Raw genomic sequence first — 23,751 nt, forward strand, 5'->3', positions numbered from 1 at the left:
CGTGCGTGGAGAAACGACCTGGGAGAAAGTGAAATGGCAATTTCAGTGGTGGCATTCAGGCAGCACTCCTATTGGTTTTCAGCTCAAAATGGATTTTAAATAACAACTATGACCGTGCTTTTAGGTTTTTCACTCCTAATACTGACAATAAGCCCAAAATTTCACCAGAAAGGCCATGTTCTTCCCAAAGACATCTTACTCTCTGTGACTTCTAAAAATGACAGGAATATCACCCTCTAGGGTTGTTTAAGCCCTTCTTAGTTTTGTAGCTTTGCCGTTGTGGGAGATTATACCAAATGAGTTCTCTGAATATTTTTTCTTGTCAGTGAAGAGGTGGTTTTGTTTTTGTTTTTGTTTTCATTTTTTTGAGACTGAGTCTCACTCTGTTGCCCAGACTGGAGTGCAGTGGCATGATCTCGGCTCACTGCAACCTCTGCCTCTGAGGTTCAAATGATTCTCCTGCCTCAGCCTCCCAAGTAGCTGGGACTACATGTACATGCCACCATGCCACACTAATTTTTGTATTTTTAGTAGAGTTGGGGTTTCACTGTGTTGGCTGGGCTGGTTTTGAACTCCTGACTTCAAGTGATCCACGTGCTGTGGCCTCCCAAACCAAAGTGCTGGGATTATAGGCATGAGCCACTGCACTTGACCAAGAGGTGGTATTTTTAAAAAGAATGTGTGTGGTTTTTTTTTTCTACTCAGTTTCTGTTCTGTATTTCGTCTCCCTTTTTCTCGCTTTGCTTTTTTTCTACTTTTATAACCCCTTTCTAGACAGAGAATTTTTCTATTTATATGTAACTTACATCCTGTTGGTTTATACAAAATATGTGAGGTTGTTTACAATATTATAACATATAAATCAGGAGAGTGAAGAAAAAAAAAGAGCATGGTAGCGGGAATCTGAGATATTACCACAGTTGGGTACCAAATGTTGATATAAGCCTTCTAGAGGCAAAACAGAAAGCGTGTGTCAGGTTACGGAGGGCTCTTTCTTTCTTTCTTTCTTTCTTTCTTTCTTTCTTTCTTTCTTTCTTTCTTTCTTTCTTTCTTTCTTTCTTTCTTTCTTTCTTTTTTAATCAAAAGAGAATTTGGGCTTTTCTTAGTGGCGGTTGTATTTTCCAGTACCAGATAATTCCATGTTTTTCTCAAGGATAAGGCTCTACCTCCCTCTTTTGTCATCCCTGTCCCCATCCCCTAGAGTACCATGAGCTCTGCACAAAACCCATAGCAAGGTCTCAGAGCTAGGGCCTCCAGCTGGTGACAGAAAGCAGAGCCTTTCAGTGTCTTCTGAAAGTTGAGCTTACTGGTGTTGGGTACAGGCTGACAGAGGCCACTCAGACTGGTCTAGACGTTCATCCTGGAGATGTGCCCAGCACCAGCCGAACCTCTGGTGGGAAGTGGAATAAAATGGAAGGCGGTGGTCTTTTGGAGAATCTTATTATCCGATGGAGACGAAGCATGCCTTTGGGAACTGGGAACCTCTTTCTACAGAGAGCCTGGGTTAGGGCCCTGTTGCACCTGCTTGCTATCCTCAGTGCAGGCAAATGAGAAATGTTTTAATTCCCCCTTAGGAATGAGAAAATACATTATGTTACTTTGAATATCCATAGCCTCAACAAATACTAATTTATGGAAGAGAACGTTGAGACTGTCAGGACTAAATACTTAAAGCAAAATCAGGAAATAGGAGGTTGTGCTGTTCATGTGCTGCTATCCACATGTGTCTTTTGAGCTCTCAAAATATAGCTAAGTCCAAATTGAGATGGGCTGAAAGTGTAAAATATACACCAGATTGCAAACACTATTGTGTGGGAAAAAAAAATCTCAGTAGTAATATTGTAATGTAAACGATCTCAATATGTAATACCAATTACATGTTGAAATGATACTATTTTGAATATATTAGGCTATATAAAATATATTACAATTAATCTTACCTATGTCTTTTCACTTTTTAATGTAGCCACTAGAAAATTTAAAATTAAATATGTGGCTTGGCCAGGCATGGTGGCGCACACCTGTAATCCCAGCTACTTGGGAGGTTAAGGCAGAAGAATCACTTGAACCCGAGAGGCAGAGGTTGCAGTGAGCCAATATTGTGCCACCGCACTCCAGCCTGGGTGACAAGAGTGAAACTCCGTCTCACAAACAAACAAACAGAAAATATGTGACTTATGTTATATTTGTTGCTGACAGCTCTGGTCTAAACATCTAGAATTAAACAAAACTTTTTTGAGAAGTAAATTTCTACTGTGTTCTCTAATTCCTATGTTTTCTCTTTGGTTCTCTTTCAACAGATATGACTCCACATAGCATGTCAAGGACTACATTAATCACCAATTCCTTTATTTTTTTCCCCCCTACAGTTTCCATTTTTTTTTTATACTTGCTTACTCCAGCCATCTGCAGTACACCAGTTTCAGGTCTTTTGAGCTGTGTAGAGTTTCTGTGTGTACAGATGTGTGCTCGGACTTTTCTCTTTTTGAGAAATCTGAAGGAGATGGTTGCAGAAGATCCACTTACTACTCAGAACCATTGCTGCTGACTCGGCCTCCGGGGTGTTGGGTGGTTTCTGGGTGGTTCCTGGAGCCTCCTCTGGGCAGTGCACTGTCCCATCTGTACACCCTAATGTGCCATTCCCTGGAGGGGAACAACCAAGTACCGTAGAGGCGGGAGACCATGCTCTGCCTCAACTGTCTGGTTTCCTGTAAAATAAACACATTATTTTATATTTTTAGGGAACAAAAAGTGCTGCTCTAGGGTTCAAAGTTTTCATTCTGAACACTTTTCCGAAACAAATTACCCCGAAGACACATTTTGAATATCCTGGTCACATCTTTGGATCTGTAAAATATACCTTTTAGTAATGGCACCTGTTAAAATGCAAAGCAAATTTCTTTGGGGCAGAAAAACAATCTGACAGTAGCAGTGTAGAAATTGTTCATTCAGATACATCTGTGTCAATGCAAAAAGTAATAAAATTCACCTCCGAGCTGCTTGCTTTTCAACCTGCAGCAACTAGTCTCGGCTGGCCGGTTTGAACGTCATTCTTTCAGAAGTGCTGAAAACGCTGCAAAGTTTTAAGTGGAAATATGGCTGCCCCTCTCCTCACTTCTTCCTCCCTGATCGTTCTGGAGCTGGCATTGGGAACGGCTGCTTTCTCTAACCATTTTCAGCTTGAGTGGGTATTGCTGAAGAAATCCAGCATCATTCCAGCAGTTGAAAAAGGAAGCCTTGGGGAGAAAGTACTTGACACAATTTTGTTCTTTGTGCTTGTGTATGAATAAGTTGTCATGAATAAGTTATTATTTCAACCCATCATTGCCAACTGTTTATATGAGTTCTTTCTTTGGCACCAAATAGGTTTCATCTTCTTAGGCACAATTAGAAAAAATCCATATAAATGGATATTTTACATTTAGTTATTGCTCTATCCAAATACATGAATCTAAAGCTGAATCAACCCTTGCTTCCAGTTGTACTTATTAAGAAGATCAATTTCCAAGTAGTAAAGTTTTCAGGGAAACTGACAAAGATTCAGTTAAATTGGCCTTGTGTGCTGCTATTTGTTTTGACAAATTTGGGGGTAAGTCAATGACAACCAAACCAATCTCGGTGAAAGCTCCTATCCTATCGTGTTGTGTGCCCAAGATGAGGAGCTGGCACTGTGCCCTGAAGCTTTCACCACTCTAATGAAATATATGCTAGGAGACTTTGGGCTTTTCTCATGACTGTGTGAGTCGAAGGTAGTTCAACTGTGTGTGTGTGTGTGTGTGTGTGTGTGTGTGTAAGTGCTAAGAACTGTGCATTGACATCCAAACATTTCTTGTATAAAATTTCCCTAGCAAAGCAAACCTGCTTTGACTTAATTTATTTGTTAAATGTTGCACTTTGTTTATGTATGTTTTGTTTTTGGGGGGGAATAAGGAGAGGTAGGAGGACAAACTATTGAAGTATTTATTTCGTGAAGATGGCAATTTTGCATTTGTTTAAATTTTTTTCATTCTTTAATTTTGTTATCAGTGCCAGCCCAATATACCTGCTCCATCGTTATTTGCAGTCTGATAAAAGGGTCCTTGTGGGGCAGGTTTTGCAAAGTTTATCAGGTAATAACATATGCCACATAACCTTGTTAATATGTTTGCTTCTGATTTGGGCAGCTAAAACATTGGTGTTTGAGATGATTGCCAATTAGTAATTGTCATTACCACTACTCTCCATTACTTTTTGTTTGGAAATTGAACAAAGGTCAGTAATGGTGTTTGGCTCTTGTTAATATCCATCATAAAATAGATTGTTTTAGATTCTCTCCAGAGTGATTTTTCCCTGGGTACCCCCTTTCTACTTCTAAAGAATTGCTTGGCACTTTCATGTTTCAAAGGGAAACATTCACTTGTAGTTCCATTTTGCTTGATCTCTACAAGGGACTGACAACATTCGCTTTACTTTTATTCACAAAGAAAGTTGGCTTTGATGTCTCTTAAAGATAATTCTGCTAGTTGCTGATCAGCCAGTCAGTTCACCTAGCTTCAATCTTTATAGGACTTCTAATCTAATTTTCCTATACTGTGACTAAAAGGAAGGCAAATTATTGGAATGGATTATTCAAATGGATCCTTAAATATTGCTATGTATAATAAGCCAGTTATTATATCAGGACCATGTTCTCTGTAGGCCACTTTCTAAAAAAGCCACGTATGTGCAATTTTCAGGTTTTTAGACTATTGCTCCCTGTACTTTAAGTGTAGAAACCACATTTCTGAACAACTAAGCTCGTGATTATGATTTTGGTTATATGCAGCTTTTGACTAGTGGGTATTGTGTGTTTTTCTCCTCTATGAATAATTTTATATTTCATGCTACTTCTTCAAAGTTTACTCTTTGATGCTCTAAGAGAACAGCCAGATGGTTTATACGAATAATCTTTATCTGCAGGGTGGTGGATTGGTAAATTAGGAGAATGTTGTTTGAGATATCAAGATTTATGGTTGGGAACTAAAATACATAATGCCAAATGTGTTTTTTGTCAATTACTAGAGAATTCTGTGCAAACATATCATCTCTTCAAATGCTGCACACTTCACTTTTGTTAAACAGCAGGTAGTAGATAGAAAAATAACAGTTTCACATTAAGACTTTTAAAGGAAATAGAACCATGTGATTAAGAAATCAGAATTTATAGATACACTGGGATAAATGAAGAAATAAAAAGGTTTGCTTAGAATGTAGCATCTAGTGACTTTTTTAAAGCCCTAAAGTTTACATAAAGAAGCTCTAGTTCCTATAGAAATAACTGAAAGCAAATAAAAGTTCTTAACAACCCCCTCTTTTGAAGTGCATTTTTTAAAGCAGGGCAGGAGATATTTGGACTCTAGCTATATGACATACTGGGAAAGGCCGAGGGTGGAGGGAAGATTTCACTTCATTGTCTAGCCCAGAATCTTGAGCAAGCTAAAGAAACCATCATAATCTAAAATTGCTTCATTTAACACTAACAATTTAGACTTTTTAAACCAAGCATTGAATAATGGCTGGATAACTGCCAAAGGAAGCGCCGCTCCATGAAGTCTGCTTACTTATTTAAAAATTGTGTATCAATTTTAAATACTGTTCATTGTGTGCAGATATAAGGGGAATAGGGCATTCTGTAGAATTATCCATGTCTAGTTTGTAAAGTGTGTCCTGTGTACTGCAGATGTGTGTTCTCTGGGCTTTATGTATCTGTACAGTAGCTTTCACATTTAAAAAATTGTGGACAAACTTGTCTGGGGGGTTTGAGGGGAGAATGGTGGTTTATATCAATAATGATGCTGTACTATAGTCCATGTAACAAAAGATCTGGAAGTCACCCTCCTTTGGCCCACGGAAAATTTTGGTAATCTTCTAGGTTCTAAAATGAAGATGTATGGGTACTCTGGCAGACTGCATGTTGTATAATTTGAAAAATACTAGAAGTGGAAAATAAAATTCAATTAAACTTTGACTGGTCTGTTTCTGCTTATTTGAGTCATCCTGAAGATATGGTCATTGGAGATGTCAGTGCCTGGGTGAGGATGAGCCATTTTCTGGCCTCAAAAGAGTTCACTTCAAGTAAGCAGGTGCCCCAATACGCAGCATAAGCAAAGTCAACCTTGACCATTTTTGCTTTTACTTTGCTTAAATATCCGCTCTAAACTTTTTTTTTCATTTCAGAACTAAGAAAACTTGATGTTTGTCACTTCAGTTCTGAAAAGATAGCAACTGATGTAAAAAAAAAAAGTCTTACTAGCTTTTTTAAAAGTAGGAATGACTGAAAGCTCAGTAGAGCAGTGTATTCACTGAATATCTGAATCTCTTCTTGCTTGAGAAGGGCATTAATTCTCCACCAAATGAATTGGAGCCCTATTTGCATATGTTGAAAGATTATCAGCATCTTTTGAGGATTTGGGGTGTTTACATTCCTGTTTAACCTACTGATTCTTAGTGTTAATGTACAGGTCTGAGATCTTGTGAGAGGACACTGGAGCATGAATCCTTTGGAGGCTAACCAGTGCCAGGACACAGGATAATTTCTTTTCTGCTATCATAACAAGGAGACTTCCCTACCTTGGGTCACTAGAATCGTGTGACCATGCATGACATTGTGTATGTAAAGCATCCTCATTCTTGTGCTTGGTTTGATTAACGGTGCATGAGAGCCAGACAGTAAACCTCTTTCCCTTAATTGATTAAAAATGGAAAGGATAGATGTCAAGTGAACATGTAATTAAGGGCACTGCAAATGGTGTGCTTTTATGCTGTCTTGCCCATCTTTTTCGAAATTGTTATTCTCCCAAGAACTCTGAAGAAGTTTCCAGATACCAGATTGTTAAAAGTGACTTATGTAGTAAACTTCAAACGTGGTAGTTGAATATTCAGCTGATGCCTGTGTGTTATAGATGGGAAAGCAGTTCTCTGAAAGAACCAGATTACAAAGCAAATTTCAATATCAATGGGAAATGACTCCCACAGATCCCAGAACACAGCGGCTCTGCGATGCAATCGGACTGCATTGATACCAGTGTTCTCTTGGTTCCTGCAAGACTTTCTTGAGGTTTCTTGTTTCGCCAAGCTCTGAACTGGCCTCTGGCTTTGCCTCAGAAGCACCGAGCTGGAGTATCTGTGGGAGAAAGTGGAACTGGAACAATAATCTGCAAAGGCAATTACTGGTGATGTGTGTATTGGCAGGTTTCATTCTAGCATTTGTGACAGGTCGTGTCTTGTTATTTGTCTTGTGTACATAATACACTGAACAGAGGTAGGAGTCACCTCTTGGATGACACATTAGTTGAAAATGTGGGTTTACTTGACAAAAGGCATCCCGAGCCATGGAGTTTTCACTTTCCTTTTGGTGTTTGGTGGTTCTTCGTCCAATTTGCAAAGAAAACACCAATCTCTCTGTGTGGTTAGTTGGGTTCAAAATAATGAAAAAAAAAAATCCTATAGGTAACCACTGTTGGTGGTCTTTCTGCCTCCAGTACCCTGGATGGCAAAGGCTGGGATTCTCCATCTGCTTTGCTTCAAGAGCAGTTTGTTCTGGACTTCCAGGAGGCCCTCTTTGCCATCGAGCACCTTTCAAACCTTCACCCTTCCCCATGCCCAGATCGCAAATGATTATCATAGTGTAGTTGTTCAAGATTTACCTACAACAATATTTTATTCCTTCAGAATGTACATGAAATTAGAGAAATTGACAAATTGTTCTGGATGAAATGAAACAGCATCAGAATCTCGTAATGCTCAGAAAGCTACAATAAGCAGTCAATTATTTCCAGGGCACTATTCTGGCTGTGTGCCAGATACTGTTTTAAGTGCTTTACATGTATTAATCCATCTAATCCTCCTAATAACCCCATGAGGAATGCACCATTATCTCTCCTTTACAGGTAAGGAAACAGGCACAGAGAGGTTAAGTAGCTTGCCCAAAGGTCTCACAGCTGGCAAGAGGAGGCACCAGGATTGAAACCTACACAGTCTGGTTCTAAGGTTCATGTTCTCAACAGGTAGTAATACTGCCTCTCTGAATAGTGATTGGGATATACATATATGTGTGTGTGTGCCTCTCTCACTCACTCTGTCTCTATAGTGATAAGCAGCAGCCAACCTCAAAAACCCTTTTGTAAAGAATTTATACAAAGCTTTATGCCTTTGCAACTTTTCTGTTCTCTCCTTTCATTGGAATCTGAGACCTCATTGTTATTTGAATTACTTTAAGCAATCAAATGCATCTAGGAAAGAAAGAATAATGCAGGAGGATGCCTCATAGCAAGGGTGCCTGATGACACTGAACTCTACAGGAAGGCTGCATCTCAGTAGTGCCCTTGTCAGAATCTTTGTCATACCTAACATACCTAGAAGAAGTGTAGCCATTACTCCATGTCAGTTTTCAAATTGTGTGTCATAGGAATTTAACTTATCATCCATGTGGATTTATTTTTCTTTAAGGTACTAATTCTTTCTGTCTGCATTAAAACATGTATAACCTATATTCTTCTGCTTCTTCAGTAAAAAGCTCTCAGTACTCTCTTGCCCCACTTGAAATGGCTCTCAGGGAAGGGTTGAGGGGCACTGGATGGGTTTCCTGTCATTCCCAGGGATGTGTGAGGCCTCAGATGAGGCTGTCCCTTACCTCACCTCTGGCCCCATCATGATGACTAATAGGATCTTGTTTCAGAGCTCTAGGTTTTAGAAAAAAGAAACATGCCGATCATACCATACATGCATGTGCAAGTCCAACCACAGAAGGCTAAAAACAGTGGGGTTCCCTTACGAGCTCCTCCCTTTACCTGTGCTTCTCTTGTCTGAGGGTATTCTGATGGGCTACCGGGGAGCAAGGCTGGTGGCAGATGTATCTAGGTGACACGATGCTGACTCCGTCAGCCAGCGTCCACCTGGCTGCCTGCCTGCAGACGGCAACTTCCAGCCCAGTGTCCTTGCTGCCCTGCAGCACCTTTCTGGGACCTACATGGAACAGCAAAATACCTCTGGAGTATTGGTTGGCAGGCGGTGGTACTGCTGAGTAACTTCACATGGAAAGAATGATGCATGCAGAACCTGGATCCGACTCTCAACTTCCCATCCACCAGCTGGGGGGTTGTGGTTAGTGGTTTAACTATGCAGAGTCTCAGTGAGCTCATCTCCATACCTGAATTTAGCTCACGATGCTCCATTCTTCACAGTGCCTTTCGGGGATCAGATGAGAAACTGTAGGAAGACATTTTACAACAGTGCTACTCAAATATAAGGGATTGTTATTGTCAAAAACTTCCTAGGAGAAAGTATGTTCATCTTGGACCCCAGCTATTGCCTTCTACCTGGCATCACCAATATTTAGAGTAGAAGAGGAGAGAATATGCGGAGACATTGGGAATTGTCTGATTCTACCCAGTGACATCAAATCTCTTTGTAGCTCTCCATATAGGGTTCTTTCTTTTCCCACGGTCTTGGTCAGCCGGGGCTGCTATAACAAAGTGCCATAGACTGGGAGGCGTATAAACAACACACAGCTAGTTTTCACAGTCCTGGAGACTGGAAGTCCAAGTTCAGGGTGCCAACCAACACAGTCAAGTTCTGGTGAAGACTTCTTCCTGGTTGCAGATTCCTGACTTCTTGCTGTGTCCACACATGGTGGAAGGGAGGAGAAAGTTCTCTGGGGTCCCTTTTATAAGGGCACTGGACTCATTCATGACTAATGACTACTAAACTCACCGTGATGACCTAATCACCTCAAAGGGCTCTACCTGCTAATATTGGATTAGGATTCCAGCATATTAATTTTGGGGAGACACAAACATCCAGTTCATTGTACCCACTTCACCCTCTTTCCTCTTGGGGGAAAATACACTCTTAGGGTATTTCATGAGTAGAGAATATGACCTACCCTCTGAAGTGTGGTGTAGGGAATAGGGTTTCAGGCTAGTTTCCATGCTTTATGCCTTGTGGCTTTTCACACCAGAGGGCTCAGGTAAGTGCCCTTCACTCAATGTCCTGGCGCTGGATCATGAATCAAGTCCATTCAGATTCCCATACATGGAGGCAGAAGCCCAGTAATCACGGTTAATGCTGAGAGCCAAAATCCTGGCAGAATATTTGTAAGAGCTTAACAAGTTCCCCAAAGGGAGATTAGAGATGCTCAAGGAGTCACTTAGCCGAACCAGCACACAAAAGCACACTCGGCTTCTGCCAGCATCTGGAAACAAGGTGTCTGCTTCCCTTCCATAACCCAGGTTTTGAAAAGTTCCTGTCCCAGCACACACAGCAGAGGCAGGAACCCACTGTTCAGTGCAAGATGACTGTCCACATGTGGGCCTGCTGCTCCTAAACACCAGATGACTGTGATAAGGGCTTCTGCTTTAAATGCTTTGTCTCCAGACTGTCATAAACCCACGAGAACATCAAAATCCAAAGAGTTGAAGTCACGTGTCCAGGACCATTTTGTTAGTTTTGACTGCAGAGCTCAGGTTCCGTCTCTTACAGTCCTCTGCTTGTCCATCTCAGTGGTACGGGTTGGAAGCTGCTACAGAATCCCGCCCCCAATCTTCCCTATGAGTTGTTGTCAACAAATAGTGCTTTCCAAATAGCTTTCCCTTTCCTATATTGAACAAATAAATTGGAAAGTTCTTAAAGAAATAAAGAGTACACCACCAGGACTTAGAAGAGAGGACTGTGAGGGACATTGGATATCATCTGGTTCCACCCAGTGAGGTCAAATGACCTACCTTGCACCATGCACACCGTCAGGAGAGAGCCCAAGCCCGGCGCGCCACCCGCCTCCTCAGGGCTCACTCTGCTGGACCAAGCCTGAGCAGGCAAAGACCAAAGCTAGTCACAAGAATGGCACTAGCAATGCACCTTCCTGACTCCATTAGCCGAAGTATTGACATTAGTTGTGTGGAAATGTTTTGCTACAGTCATCTGTTGAGTGAGTACTGTGTGGCAGGAGCCGTGTGATCAAGAGTGAACTTCGGCAGTGTAGACTGGAGTTCCAGTAGTTCCAACCCTTTCTTTATCAACCAAGTGCCTCAAACAAGTTATCTAACCTCTCTTAGTATCGCGCCTGACTCACAATGCATTCTGGAATGGCTAGTCCTTCACATGCATTCTGGAATCTCTTCCAAGGAATGAGTGAGGGTGGCAGTGGCACTGTTATTCACCCCAAATACAGATGAAAAAACTGAGGTGTGGAGATGTTAAGTGAGTTGCCCAACATCACAAATCAAGGTAGAGGTGGAGCTGGCTCCAGAGTCCACATTCTTAACCAAGAGGCTGAGCTCTCCTGGGGTCACATGGCTGCTGAGGAGTGCAGAGAGACTGGGTTCACATCCTGCCTCACTTCCTGAGCTGAGTTTACTCCCAGATCTAAGCTGCTTCGTATGGAAGCAGCTGAAATCATCATGTGATGAACCGAAAAAGCCTTTTGTAAAAACGTTAGTGTTCATTCATTATTTCAATAAATATTTAAGCACCTATCTTATACCAAGGATTGTTTTCAGAGCTGGAGAGAGAAGTGAATAAGACAAGATAGAGTCTTCATTTCCTTAGAAGCAAATTATAAACAAATGAACAACACTTTCTAAAATGACTTAGTATATTCAAGTGCTATGAAAAGAATAAACCAGGGTGCTGTGATGGCAAGTAACTCCAGTCTAGTTTTGACTGGGTGGTCAGGGAAGGCCTTAGTGAGTGAGGGAGGCAGCCATGCAGAGACTGGGAGACAGCTGCAAACAGATGAACAGGAGCTGCAAAGTTCCTCAGGAAGGATTGTGCTTGGTGTTTTAGTGGTAATAGAACTGATTTTACACAGATAACGTCCTCCACACTGGCATTTCTTTCCCTCATTTACCTATCAAAAGGACAATGAGGGCTGGGTGCAGTGGCTCACACCTATAATCCCAGCACTTTGGGAGGCCAAGACAGTAGGATCATGTGAGGTCAGGAGTTCGAGACCAGCCTGGCCAACATGGTGAAACTTCATCTCTACTGAAAACACACAAAAAAAATTAGTTGGGTGTGGTGGCACATGCCTGTAATCCCAGCTACTTGGGAGGAGAATCGCTTGAATCCTGGAGGCGGAGGTTGCAGTGAGCTGAGATTGCGCCGTAGCATTCCAGCCTGGGCAACAGAGTGAGACTCTTTCTCAAAAAAAAAAAAAAAAAAAAAAAAAAAAAAAAAGACAGTGAGTATGTTTGTGTTGCCTTCAGAAGCAAGAAGCAAACTGGAATAATCAACTTCTTCTTTCCTGGAAATACAACGCCAAAGGCATTTGCGCATTTTTGTGGCCAGCAATGTTGTGGGCAGACCCATACATTTGTAGCCCACGCTTCAGTGCCTGCTCTGAAACCCAGGTAAAAGAGGACAATTTCATCCTGGCTGATGTGTTTTAACCAGCCAGGCAAATTCACATGGATCCACAGGCCCCGAGAGTGTAAAAAATAATAGTGAGGGCTACATAGGGAGAAGCTGATTTGCTGCCCAACCTCAGAGTCAAGCACAGGTCTGAGCGGGCCACCTGTATCTTTCTAGAGTCGTCTTCTCAGCGAAATGGAGCTGCTGCTACCTGCCACCTTGGAAAAGCTGCTTGCTGGCCTCGTACGTGAGAGGTATGCCCAACTCACTTCAGGGAGGTTATTTCAACTTTTTGCTACATCAGGACTCTGCAACTGGTGAACATCAAAAACCCGAAGAAACACACACATCCTTGCCTGCCCTTGGTAAGCCTGGAGAGAATTTCACTGGTCAATAAGAGATGATTCTGAATTTTGTCGGATTATTCTGGCGCTGACATTTTTGGGCGTCACATTTAACATGGACATTTTTGAAGCATAACTCTGAGAACCACTCTTGCTGAGGCAGCTGCCTGCCCTGTTCTTGCTTCAGATTCAGTTCCTGCCGAGATCTGCGTGGAAAGAAGTATTTCCCACTATGGGGCTCACACAACTAAATGGCACCACTGAAATCCCCTGTCAAGTCCCCTGGTTGGTGTCTAATTAGTGTGTGGCTTTAGGAAGCAGGACAACACGTTTACATTTTTGCAGGCTATTACCTGAACGTGATCGCTGAATAGCCTCTGCTGTTCAAATAGTAATGCTGCATACAATGAGAAATGTGTGTGTGTGTGTGTAGGAGGACACACCCCTGCTCACTGGCAGAAGTGACATATCTGCAATCCTGTGTCAAGAGGGGGGTCTAGGCTTCCTTAAGATTTAAGCAGTGAACACAGAGGTGGCTGCATTTTTTTTTTTTTTTTCTGGGGGATGGGGGGCAGGAATGGAGTCTTGCTCTGTTACCCAGGCTGGAGTGCAGTGGTGCGATCTCAACTCATTGCAACCTCTGCCTCCTGGGTTCAAGCGCTTCTCCTGCCTCAGTCTCCTGAGTAGCTGGGATTACAGGCACCTGCCACCATGCCCTGCTAATTTTTGTATTTTTAGTAGAGATGGGGTTTTGCCATGTTGCCCAGGCTGGTTTCAAACCCCTGACCTCAAGTGATCTGCCTGTCTCGGCCTCCCAAAGTGCTGGGGTTACAGGTGTGAGCCACTGTGCCTGGCCGGCTGTACTTCTTATTATCCTCCTACGAGAAGCCCGATTTTGTTTTCGGAGTGCTCCTTGTGTGAACTGGGGTTGTGGGAAGGAGTGACATTTCCCCTCCTTCTTTCAGGTGAGGTGAAGACTTGACTCAGAGGTGAGGGAGGCCCTTGACTGACGTGGGGTGGGAACTGTTTCGAGCCGTCCTCATCTCTGGGCCTGCTTCCTGACCTGTGAAATGAAAAGGTTGGGTGGGATCAGTTTCCCAAGCTTGCCAGTAGTGAGGAGCCCCTGGAGCGCTCATTCAAAAGCCGCTCTGCTCTCCCGAATGAGAATGTTTAGGGGTGAACTCTGTCATGAGCAGACATCCAAGTGATCCTCCCCTTCAAGGATATTTGGAAATGGTGGTCTGAGCAGTCTCTAACAGATCTTCCAACTCCAAAACTCCTGTCTCGGCTATGTCTGGAACGCAGTGACTCCTAACCATTCCTCAGACCCAAATGGCTTTGCAAGTCTAACGACAGCTGTGGATGCGCTGTTTAGGAAAAATGGATACAGACACAGAATATCAAATTCAGTTGCAGGGTCTGTGGCTCTCGATTAAGAATTCCTACTCTAAGGTTAACCCTTGAAAGAGAATGTAAGCATTCACTTGAGCCAGGCATGAAGCAGCTGCTCACTAAAGGGCAGTTATTCTGCTATTTCTGTCTCTCAGCTTTTCTATGAAATTCTAGTATTATTATCTCATTGTACAGATGAGGACACTGAGGCATAGTGAGATTAGCATACATTGTAAGTTGTGGCTGAATTTGAACTCAGTCTGATTCCAGAGCCAGTGTGAACTTAAAATCTGGGCTACCTGATAAAGTGGTTCTCAGTTTTGCCTACTTGAATTCATGGCACTTTCTGCTCCTAATATTTCTGGCCACTTCCCTATACATTCTTATAGTAGTCATAATTAACTGAGCAGCTACTATGTGCTAGGAATGCTACACACATTGTCTCATTGAAAAATGTCCTCAGAAAATGATATACAGTTTTTTTGTTTTTTTTTTTTTGAGACGGAATTTCACTGTTGTTGTCCAGGCTGGAGTGCAATGGCACAATCTCAGCTCACTGCAACTTCTGTCTCCTGGGTTCAAGCGATTCTCCTGCCTCAGCCTCCCGAGTAGTTGGGATTACAGGTGCCCATCACCATGCCTGGCTAGATATACATTATTAATGTACATGTTGAGTCCTAATTAAAAACAGGAAAAATTAGGAAGGTAAATATATCCTAAGACTCAGAAGTTTTTTGGATTGTTGTTTCTTTGGATAATTTATATTTCATTATACTATCAGAGAACTAGAGATAGAGCAGAAACTGAAGATTTTCTAGTTCAAATATCATTCTCCTAGAGACCAGTAGAGAATAGCAATAAATAGTTATTTGCAAGGATTAGTTAATTCATTCTAGAGTCTTATGAAGTCTATCAATGGTTTTGTCCCTATTTCCAGCATTTTAATGTTGATCAGATGTGGGCTGGCTCTCTTTGCACTGCTAGGCAGAACTACTATTCACTGAGCAGGTGCTTTGTGCTAGCGCTGTGCTTGAGCACTTTACATGGATTATTTAACTTCAGATACCCCTTTTAAGCAAAAAAGTTCAAGCAGAGATCTTTTCTGATTTCATAGCTGCACATTTTCCAAGTAGGAGAAATATACAATTGAGGAACACGCCCAAGGCTGCTCAGCAAGCCCAGGAGAGAGAGTGGGGTGGGGAGGGAGAGATCACGTGCAAGCAAGCACTGGGACAGAACCTGTACCCTCCTGATGATTCTCAGGCCTGTCTGGGTGGCATCACTTGGCAGACTGGCCCAGCCCAGATCACACACACAGCAGGAGGAGCCTCAATCACAGGGGATCACATGCTCTACTGACTGAAACCAACACATAAAAAGGTCTAGGCCCATTTCACGTGAGACCCAGAGGGGCTCCTTTGCTCAGCCCTACCTGCTGGTGCAAGTGGCTGTCCCAAAGCGCAGGCCCCACCACAGCCCCACCCTGGGACACCAGACTCCCTGCCACCATAGAGGGAGCAGCAACAGGTAGGGCACACCTAGGTAGGGCATCCCATATAACCTTTTCTAGGTTGGCCTTGCCCAGTGTGACGTAGCCAGCCAGGCAACACCTGATCTGAAATACCCATCTGTACAGAACCCACTGAAGGGGTTGGGTGTCTAGACCTTAAGAGTGTTAGGCTTGTTGTCAGTGGGGGGGTGGAGCAGGCTTCTTGGCCCTGACCTCACCTTAATAGAGATCCTCCCATTTTGGCCTCGGAGGTTTAATACATAGTCACAGAAGTGTACTGAAATAGTCATAAGAAGGAATGTTCTCCATATAACTTTCATGTTGTACAGTGCTTTCTGAGTGAAATGAATTTTTTCACGGAATGGATTTTTTTAATGAGTCTTGAAATTAACATGTGAGTAGCAGCATGATACATTACCTCGTGTGTGTGTGTATGTGTGTGTGTGTGTGTGTGAATCTGTTAAATGGAACACCTAAAAATACCATTGTTTTTGTTTTTGCAGTTGTCAAGGGCCTCAATAAATGCAAGCTGGCTCAGGTGATGCCTGACCTGAGAGGTCTGGAAAGACAGATTAGAAGTCTCAGCAGAGGACCAAACCCAGACCCCACTTCTGCAGAAGTTCTGTACCCAGGTTTCCCCACTGCAGGCATAACCAGCAGCCCCTGAAAGGCCCCAGAGCAGCCCACTGTCTTCAGAAATGCAGACCCAGGATCAGCTCTGCTACCAGCCATGGGATCTTGAGTCAGTGGCCCATACTTTGAGCTGTGTTTCCACAGTGCAAGCCTGGCTGGACAGTGTTATTTCAGAGTTCTCCTGTCTGTGGCATCTCCAGAAGTTAAAGATTTGCTTGACCACTATAAGGTGCCCTGGGAGTGTAGACCTCCCACAACCCAGCTGCCTGGCTGGCAGTGGGTGGGCAGTAAGCAGTAGAGAGAGGACAGGTGGCCTGGAAGCGGACAGCTTGCCTCTGGATTCTCCCTAGTAAGCTTGGAATGACGCTGGAGCAGCTCTGGGCCGAGGGGACCAGCCTAAGGCTGGATGGAAAAGACTGGGCGCCACCTAGTCTGCTCATCAGGTATTAAGTGCCCTGAGTTTTCAAAGCTCCGGTAATTCAGTAGTGGACAAGTAAGGTTCCTGCCTCTCCTGGGGCTTCCCGTCCAGGGGTGGGGAGGACGTCACTATATGAAATTATCTTATTTATAGCTTAATGTCATTATTTAAAGGGGGGACATTAAATAATAATGTCATTATTTAAAGTCCCACCCTGACTTGTTCATGGTTAGGCTTCCTCCAGGATGCCTTACTTGCTGACATCATCACAGAAGCCAAGATTAGGCCTTGCCACTTGAGGGGTGGGCAAGGTGGGGACGGGGTTGGATGGAATGGTCAAAAAAGGTCTTTCAGAGTTTTTCCAATCCTGAACTAACTCACCTGCACCCTTGACCCAATCATTTTCACTCCCAAGGGTCTGCACTCTTCGTTTCTACATTCTAGGAAGAAAGGGGTTGGACCCTCCCTCTTTAAGCTGGGTGGGGTCCGAATCCCGTGCTTCTTTCACTTCCTGAGCCGGGCTGGCTGGGTGGGAACAGGCTCCTCGCTGCCTCCCAAGCGCTGGCCACTACCACGCGGCCGCCCGTCCGGGCCTCCCTTCAACCTCGTGGCAGAGCCCTGCGGTTTCCCCGCGGAGCCGGGCCCGGGACTGCTCCCTCGCGGGCGGGGCTCACCTGTCCCGGCCCGGCCCCCTCCCGCGCCCCAGGTGGCTCAGGGCGGGGAGGAGCCGCGCCCCGCCCCGCGCGGCCGCAGCCAACGCCGGCCCCAGGCGGGCGCGCTGGGAGCCGGTACCGGGAGCCGGGCGAGGGCGCCGAGAGGCCCGGCGGGCGCGGGGGGCGAGGTGAGCGGGGCCAGCGCAGCAGGCGGGGGCGGTGGTGGGTTCCGGACGGCTCACCCCGCGCCGGAGCGAGTGCCGGGCCGCGCGACTGCGGCGGGAGATGCGCTGCGCCCCTGCCGGGCGCGCCAGGGCAGTCAGGAGCTCGCGGGGCCGCGGCGCAGTGGCGGCGTCGGGGTCTCGTCGCTGCCTCGGGGCTAGCAGCTGCCAGCATCTGGACGGGGCGGGAGCAGGGGGCCGGAGCAAGGCTGGAGCGGTGTGGGTCTGTAATCGTCCAGAGCCTTGTGGGGTCAGAGACTTTCGGCAGAGCCGAGAGGAGAGGAGAGACTGGGGGCCAAACTGCTGGAGAGAGCGCGGAGCTGGGGCTGGGGTTCAAGGCCGATCGTGGGGCCAAGAGCGGGCGAGCGAGCTCCAGTGTTTTCCTCTGCGCGCTTCACGCGGGGCCAGCGCGGGTGCCGCCGCTTCCCCTGCCCCGGCTCTTTACTTTTATTGTTGAATAACCGACCTTACACATTGGTTAGTTACCTGGGGCTTCTCAAAAGCTGGGTCTGGAGGCTGCTCTGACTCCAGGGGGCTTGTGTTGTCAGGCTTCAGGTCTGTATGCCCTGCGGCGTTTGCGGGGAGCTGGTGGGTGGAGGGGTACTGTCCACCTCCCAAAGCCTGGGGATCAGGAGTGGGAAAGTGGGAAAAGTCTAGAATGCTATTTAAATTCCAGTAACTAGCTATATGACCTTGAGCAAGTTACTTAACTGCTCTGAGCCTCAGTTCCCTTAAAGTAAAATAGGTATTATTAATATTATAATCATGACAACAGCCTTAGATTATATGATGTTCATGGAGTACATAGCATACTGCTTGATTTTTTCCCCTTTGTGTTGATGTGGTGGTGTGTGTGTTGTGGGGTGGGGGCATTCTTTCCTTCCCTGACTTGTTCATGGTTAGGCTTCCTCCAGGATGCCTTACTTGCTGACACCATCCCAGAGGTCAAGATTAGGGCTGCCAGTGCACAGGCCCTGCAGATGGAGGGGGTGTTATCAGACTGCCCTCATCATTACCCGTCGTATTTGTCAGAATTGCTTTCTTTGGGTTGGGTTTTGGTCACTTGAAAATTGCCTTATTCTATGTAGAAATTGATGGGGTCACATAAATGAAAAGGTCGAGGATTTTAGCTTAAAGCTGTAGCTAGTTCCAGAGGCTCATATAAGGTTCCAGGGCTAGTTCTCTCTTGTGTATATCTTAGCTGTTTTTCTCTCTGTGTTGACTGGTTCTTAGTATGGACTATAAATAGGGCTTGCACCTTCAGGCTTATCTGCTCCTTCAGAGAGAGAGACAGAGACAGAGAGGGAGAGAGAGAATCCCATCTTCTCTATCCATATAGCAGCCTCTCTCTCTCTCTCTCTCTCTCTCTCTCTCTCTCTCTCTCTCTCTGTTTTTTTCTTTTGAGACAGAGTCTCACTTTGTCACCCAGGCTGGAGTGCAGTGGCATGATCTCGGCTCACTGCATGCAACCTCTACCTCCCAGGTCCAAGCGATTATCCTGCCTTAGCCTCCTAAGTAGCTGGAATTACAGGCGTGGGCCACCACGCTGGGCTAATTTTTGTATTTTTAGTAGAGATGGGGTTTCACCATGTTGTCCAGACTGGTCTCGAACTCCTGACCTCAAGTGATCTGCCCGTGTTGGCTTCCCAAAGTGCTGGGATTACAGGCATGAGCCACTGCACGGCCCCTTATAACAATCTTCTTGACATACTGGACCACAGCAGAGCCAAACCATCTCAGCAGATAGGAAGAGGTTTCCACAACAGGAATGGGCACATGACCGGCTGTGATTAATAGACTGGCCCACCTCAGCTGCAAGGGATGTCGGTAGGGGGCGCAATTCCCAATGAGAAGTCTGACAAAATAGGACACGCTCATTGTACTATCTCTGTCTTTGCTCACCAGCATCTAAAGGTAGTCTGCAGTAGAATGTAGACACCCTGGGGGCCATATTCCGTCAGTCAAGTCTTTATCTAATGCATGGAAGGCATCCTGTGTGTCCATCCTTTCATTCATTTTTTGTTTATTCATTCATTCGACATTTAATAAATGCTCAACATATGCCAGGGCCTCTGCCAAGGGCGAAAATGCGTGCATTTGAGAAACTCACAGTCTAGTTGGAAAGACAGATATGTAGATAACATCGTCGAGGACTCATCTGTCTGGGGACATAGTGAAGACTCCCCAAAGAAAGTGTAGCTGAGCTTTGAATTGAAGATGAGAAGGACAGGTCTAGGAGAAAAAGTTGAGAGATTTTCTAGGCCATGTGGTAGGATTCTGGAGGGACACTTTTTGTTGTAACATTATTTAGGTTACCCTACTGTCTTGCTTAGAACATCTGAAGGTAGGTCGTTCAAAGTGGCCACAGCTCTTGGGTGGCTTCTAGAAAATTATCTTGGTTTTCCAGGGTGACTAGAGCTCCATCATGCCTTCACATGACAACATCCAAAGCAGAAAAAAGAAGGTCAGGGATTGCTGCTTAGTCTTTCCGTAGATAACAAAGAACAAATTTTCCCCGAAGTGCCCTGTGTCACTGGCCAAAGTGGTCTCATGCTTACCCTGAAACCAGTCATTGGCAAAGGAGAAGAGGGGCCTATGATTGCTTTGCCCAAGCTATTTTCTGGACTGTAGGAGGGGCTCACCTACTCTGAGCATCCATGCCCCATGTCTGAACACAATCAGAATTCTGTTAGCAAGGAGGAAAGTGAGACTGCCTGTTGGGCTGTTTATGTGGGCAACCAACTGTATCTCTCCGAGGTGGGGACAGGTGATGCAAGGTCTGGCACAGATGGGTAATCAGAAGTCCAATACCATGGGAGACGCCTAGGGTGTGGCTGAGGGGAGGAAAGGAGCTGAGGTTGGAAAAGTAAGTAAAGACAGGACTGCCCTGTATTAGATTCTGTGGATGTTACTAAGAAGCATAGTAAATCTTGGTCCTATTCCTCTACGAGCTTACACTTGAAACCTGGAAAAGCTTTTCTGAGTTTTCCATACTCCCAATAGTAATAGCAACAGTGGCTCACTTTATGGTGGTAATTCTCAAGGGGTGGATTGGGGTGGAGGAGTTTCAGAGGAGTTTCAAACCCTTTGTAGTTTGAAAAGCCTCACAGATGATTTTTCTGGGCTACCCACTGCCTACCTTCCCTGGTAACTCCCCATCCCTCTGTTGAGAACACTTACTTGCTCTAAATCATGTCTTTGTTTCAGTGTTGTTAACTGTCTTCAAACTAACAGGCTGGGACTTGGTGAAGATGCAATTAATGGTAGATCCTGGACTAGAAAACAATTCTCCTGATGCTAAGTCCAATGAGTGATAGCTTTGATAGTTGCATTTAGTAGGAAACCAGCCTCTACCATGAACTGCTTTGAAATCATTTATCCTATTTTCATCTGAAACATGAAGTGGGTGCTGCCCTTTGTTTCTGCTTTATATGGTAGACATTGGTGGACATTGGTGCTGGACTTTTGGAATTAGATTGGGCAACCAGGGATGCCGCTTTTCATCCTCAATATCTAGTTAGCAAAGAAATTGGCAAAAAGACATGGTCAGTAATCCTGGAAGAAAGCAGAAGTGCAGGGCAGCATATTTTCCTATTTTCAGCAACAATACTGCCATGGGCTGGCCAGGATCACTGGAAGAATGTGAGGGAATGAGGTAGAGAGAAATGCCTTGGGCAGTCATTCATTTCACAAATATTTATTGAGCATCTACTGTGTGCCAGACACTGTTCTAGGTGCTGGGGATTGGAGCTTACAGTCTACTGGAAGGAGACATTTATTTATGTTTTGTCTAATAAGTCAGGCAGTGAGAAGTACTGTAATAAAAAATAAGATAGATCCAGACAAGAGTGCAATCATTAGAAACAAACTGGATATAGTGCTGGAAATCATGGCTTATTCTCTCTTGTTTCCAGCAGAGCAGTATGGTCTAAGCAGGTAGGGTTTTGGGCAAAAAGGACAGGTGTTCACTTGGAAAAAGAGAGTTACATATTAAATAACTCAATTTTATAGGATTTCTTTCATGCAGAATTTCTTTGGTTGTTTATTATACCTCACAGTGTTCCTAAATATGATTTATAATGACTTTCAAAAACGTGGTACCAGGTCATGAGAAATAAATGAAGAAATATGAGCAAAGGGAAGATAAGGGTCATTTCTTTCATCATTATGTTCCAGAATTGTTTAGTTTTGGTAGCAGGGAAAGGAGAAAATACGGTGATTACAAATGTGGTGATTCATGCTAAGGGTTCGTTATTTATTTATTTATTTATTTATATTATTTATTTATTTATTTATTTTGAGACAGAGTCTCACTCTGTCACCCAGGCTGGAGTGCAGTGGCACGATCTTGGCTTACTGCAAGCTCCACCTCCCAGGTTCACGCCATTCTGCCTCAGCCTCCAAAGTAGGTGGGATTACAGGCGCCCGCCACCACGCCCAGCTAATTTTTTGTATTTTTGGTAGAGACGGGGTTTCACCGTATTAACCAGGATATTCTCGATGTCCTGATCTCATGATCCGCCCGCCTAGGCCTCCTCCAGGGGATTTTGAATTTATCTCCTGAATTCAAAGAAAACTAACCTTTTTTGGGGTCAGTATAAAGTACACCAAAAGTTAACAGATCAAAAATCCAATTCCAAAGTTAAATAATGTGCTACAGATACAAATTGATGAGAGGTTATGTTTGGACCCATTACTGCCTGGAAGAAACAGAAATGCAAATAAAATTTTAAAGTGTTGAAGTGTTATGCAGAGGTAATTTTAACTCCCTGTTTTTATTGAGTTTTCTTGTTCAGTGTAATAATCTGGGTATAAGTCTTGTGTCACAAATGTAGTTTGTAGATTACTTCTCCCAACGACTGCCTTGTCATTTTTATTCCCTTAACAGTGTCTTCTGGGTTAATTTTGATAAACCAATTTATCAATTTTTTAATGCATCCAACTTTTGTTGTTGAATTGAGGAATTCTCTAACCAGAAAGTCTTGAACATTTCTATTTTCTTCTAGAAGTTTCATGTTTTATGTTTCAGTTTTATGTTTTACACTTAAGTCTATGGTCCATTTTGCTTTAATTTTTGTATAAGGGATAAAGTATGAGTCAAAGGTCTTTTCTTTTTGGTATGTGGAAGTCCAAATGTTCCAGCACCATTTGTTGAAATGACTGTCCTTTCTTCCCTTGAATTGTCTTAGAACTTTTGTCACTAATCGATTAGCTAAAATGTAAGGGTTTTATTACTAGACTCTCAATTCAGTTCCATTGATCTGTGTGCTTACTTCGTGCCAACACTACAGTATCTTGATTACTGTGGCTTTAAAATACATTTTGGAAGCACATGATGTAAGCCCTCCAACTTTATTCCTTTCCAAAATTGCTATGACTCTTTTAGTTCTTTTGCCTTTCCATATGAATTCTAGAATTAATTTGTCAATATCTACAAAAAATTCTCCTGGATTTTGAATGGAATTGCATTGAATCTACTGATTAATTTAGGAAGAATTGACATCTTTACATTATTGAGTCCTCTAGTTCATGAGCAGGATATAACCATCCATTTATTTAAGTCTTTGATTTCTTCCATCAGCACTCTGTAGTTTTCAGGATATGGATCTTGCACATATTTTGTTAGATTTATACTTAAGTATCTCATTTTGGGGATTGCTGTTGTTGCTGGTGTATCGAAATACAATTGATTTTTGTATGTTGGTATTGTATCCTGTGGCCTTGCTAAAGTTACTCATCTGTTCTTAGATTCTTTGGAATTTTCTACATAGACAATCGTATTATCTGTGAATAGAGACAGTTTTATTTTTTCCTTTCTAACCTAAATGACTTGTCTTTCTTTCCTCCCTCTCTCCTTCCCTTCCTCCAACTTATTACACTGGCTAAGAATTGCAGTACAGTGTTGCATGGCAGTGATAAGAGAGAACATCCTTGCTTTGTTTCTTATCATGGAGCAGTCAGCAATAAATCTTTCACTGTTAAGTATGATGTTAGTTGAGTTTCTTGTAGATACAATATGATGTTAAGGAATTTCCCTTGTATTTCTAGTTTATTGACAGTGTTTTTTTTTTTTTTTTAATTATACTTTAAGTTCTAGGGTACATGTGCACAACGTGCAGGTTTGTTACATATTTATACATGTGCCATGTTGGTGTGCTGCACCCATTAACTCATCATTTACATTAGGTCTATCTCCTAATGCTATCCCTCACCC

The 23,751-nt window shown here is 43.7% G+C and overlaps 2 protein-coding genes across 5 annotated transcripts in view; both read left to right on the forward strand.

The window, feature by feature from the left end:
- The window catches only part of KIF5C (kinesin family member 5C), a 153,107-nt gene extending 147,121 nt beyond the window's left edge, over positions 1 to 5,986 (forward strand). The window contains exon 26 of the mRNA XM_007964944.3: positions 2,301 to 5,986. The gene's annotated coding sequence lies outside the window, so the exon portion shown is untranslated. The remainder of the gene's footprint in view (positions 1 to 2,300) is intronic.
- Positions 5,987 to 17,410: 11,424 nt separating this feature from the next.
- LYPD6B (LY6/PLAUR domain containing 6B) overlaps positions 17,411 to 23,751 on the forward strand; it is a 181,868-nt gene continuing 175,527 nt past the window's right edge. For 3 of the 4 annotated variants that reach the window (XM_038002147.2, XM_073020265.1, XM_038002148.2), the window contains exon 1: positions 17,411 to 17,504. The gene's annotated coding sequence lies outside the window, so the exon portion shown is untranslated. The remainder of the gene's footprint in view (positions 17,505 to 23,751) is intronic. The other variant, XM_073020264.1, reaches the window with a different exon arrangement.

Source organism: Chlorocebus sabaeus, chromosome 10 (genome assembly GCF_047675955.1).
Source record: "Chlorocebus sabaeus isolate Y175 chromosome 10, mChlSab1.0.hap1, whole genome shotgun sequence".
Classification (NCBI taxonomy): domain Eukaryota; kingdom Metazoa; phylum Chordata; class Mammalia; order Primates; family Cercopithecidae; genus Chlorocebus; species Chlorocebus sabaeus.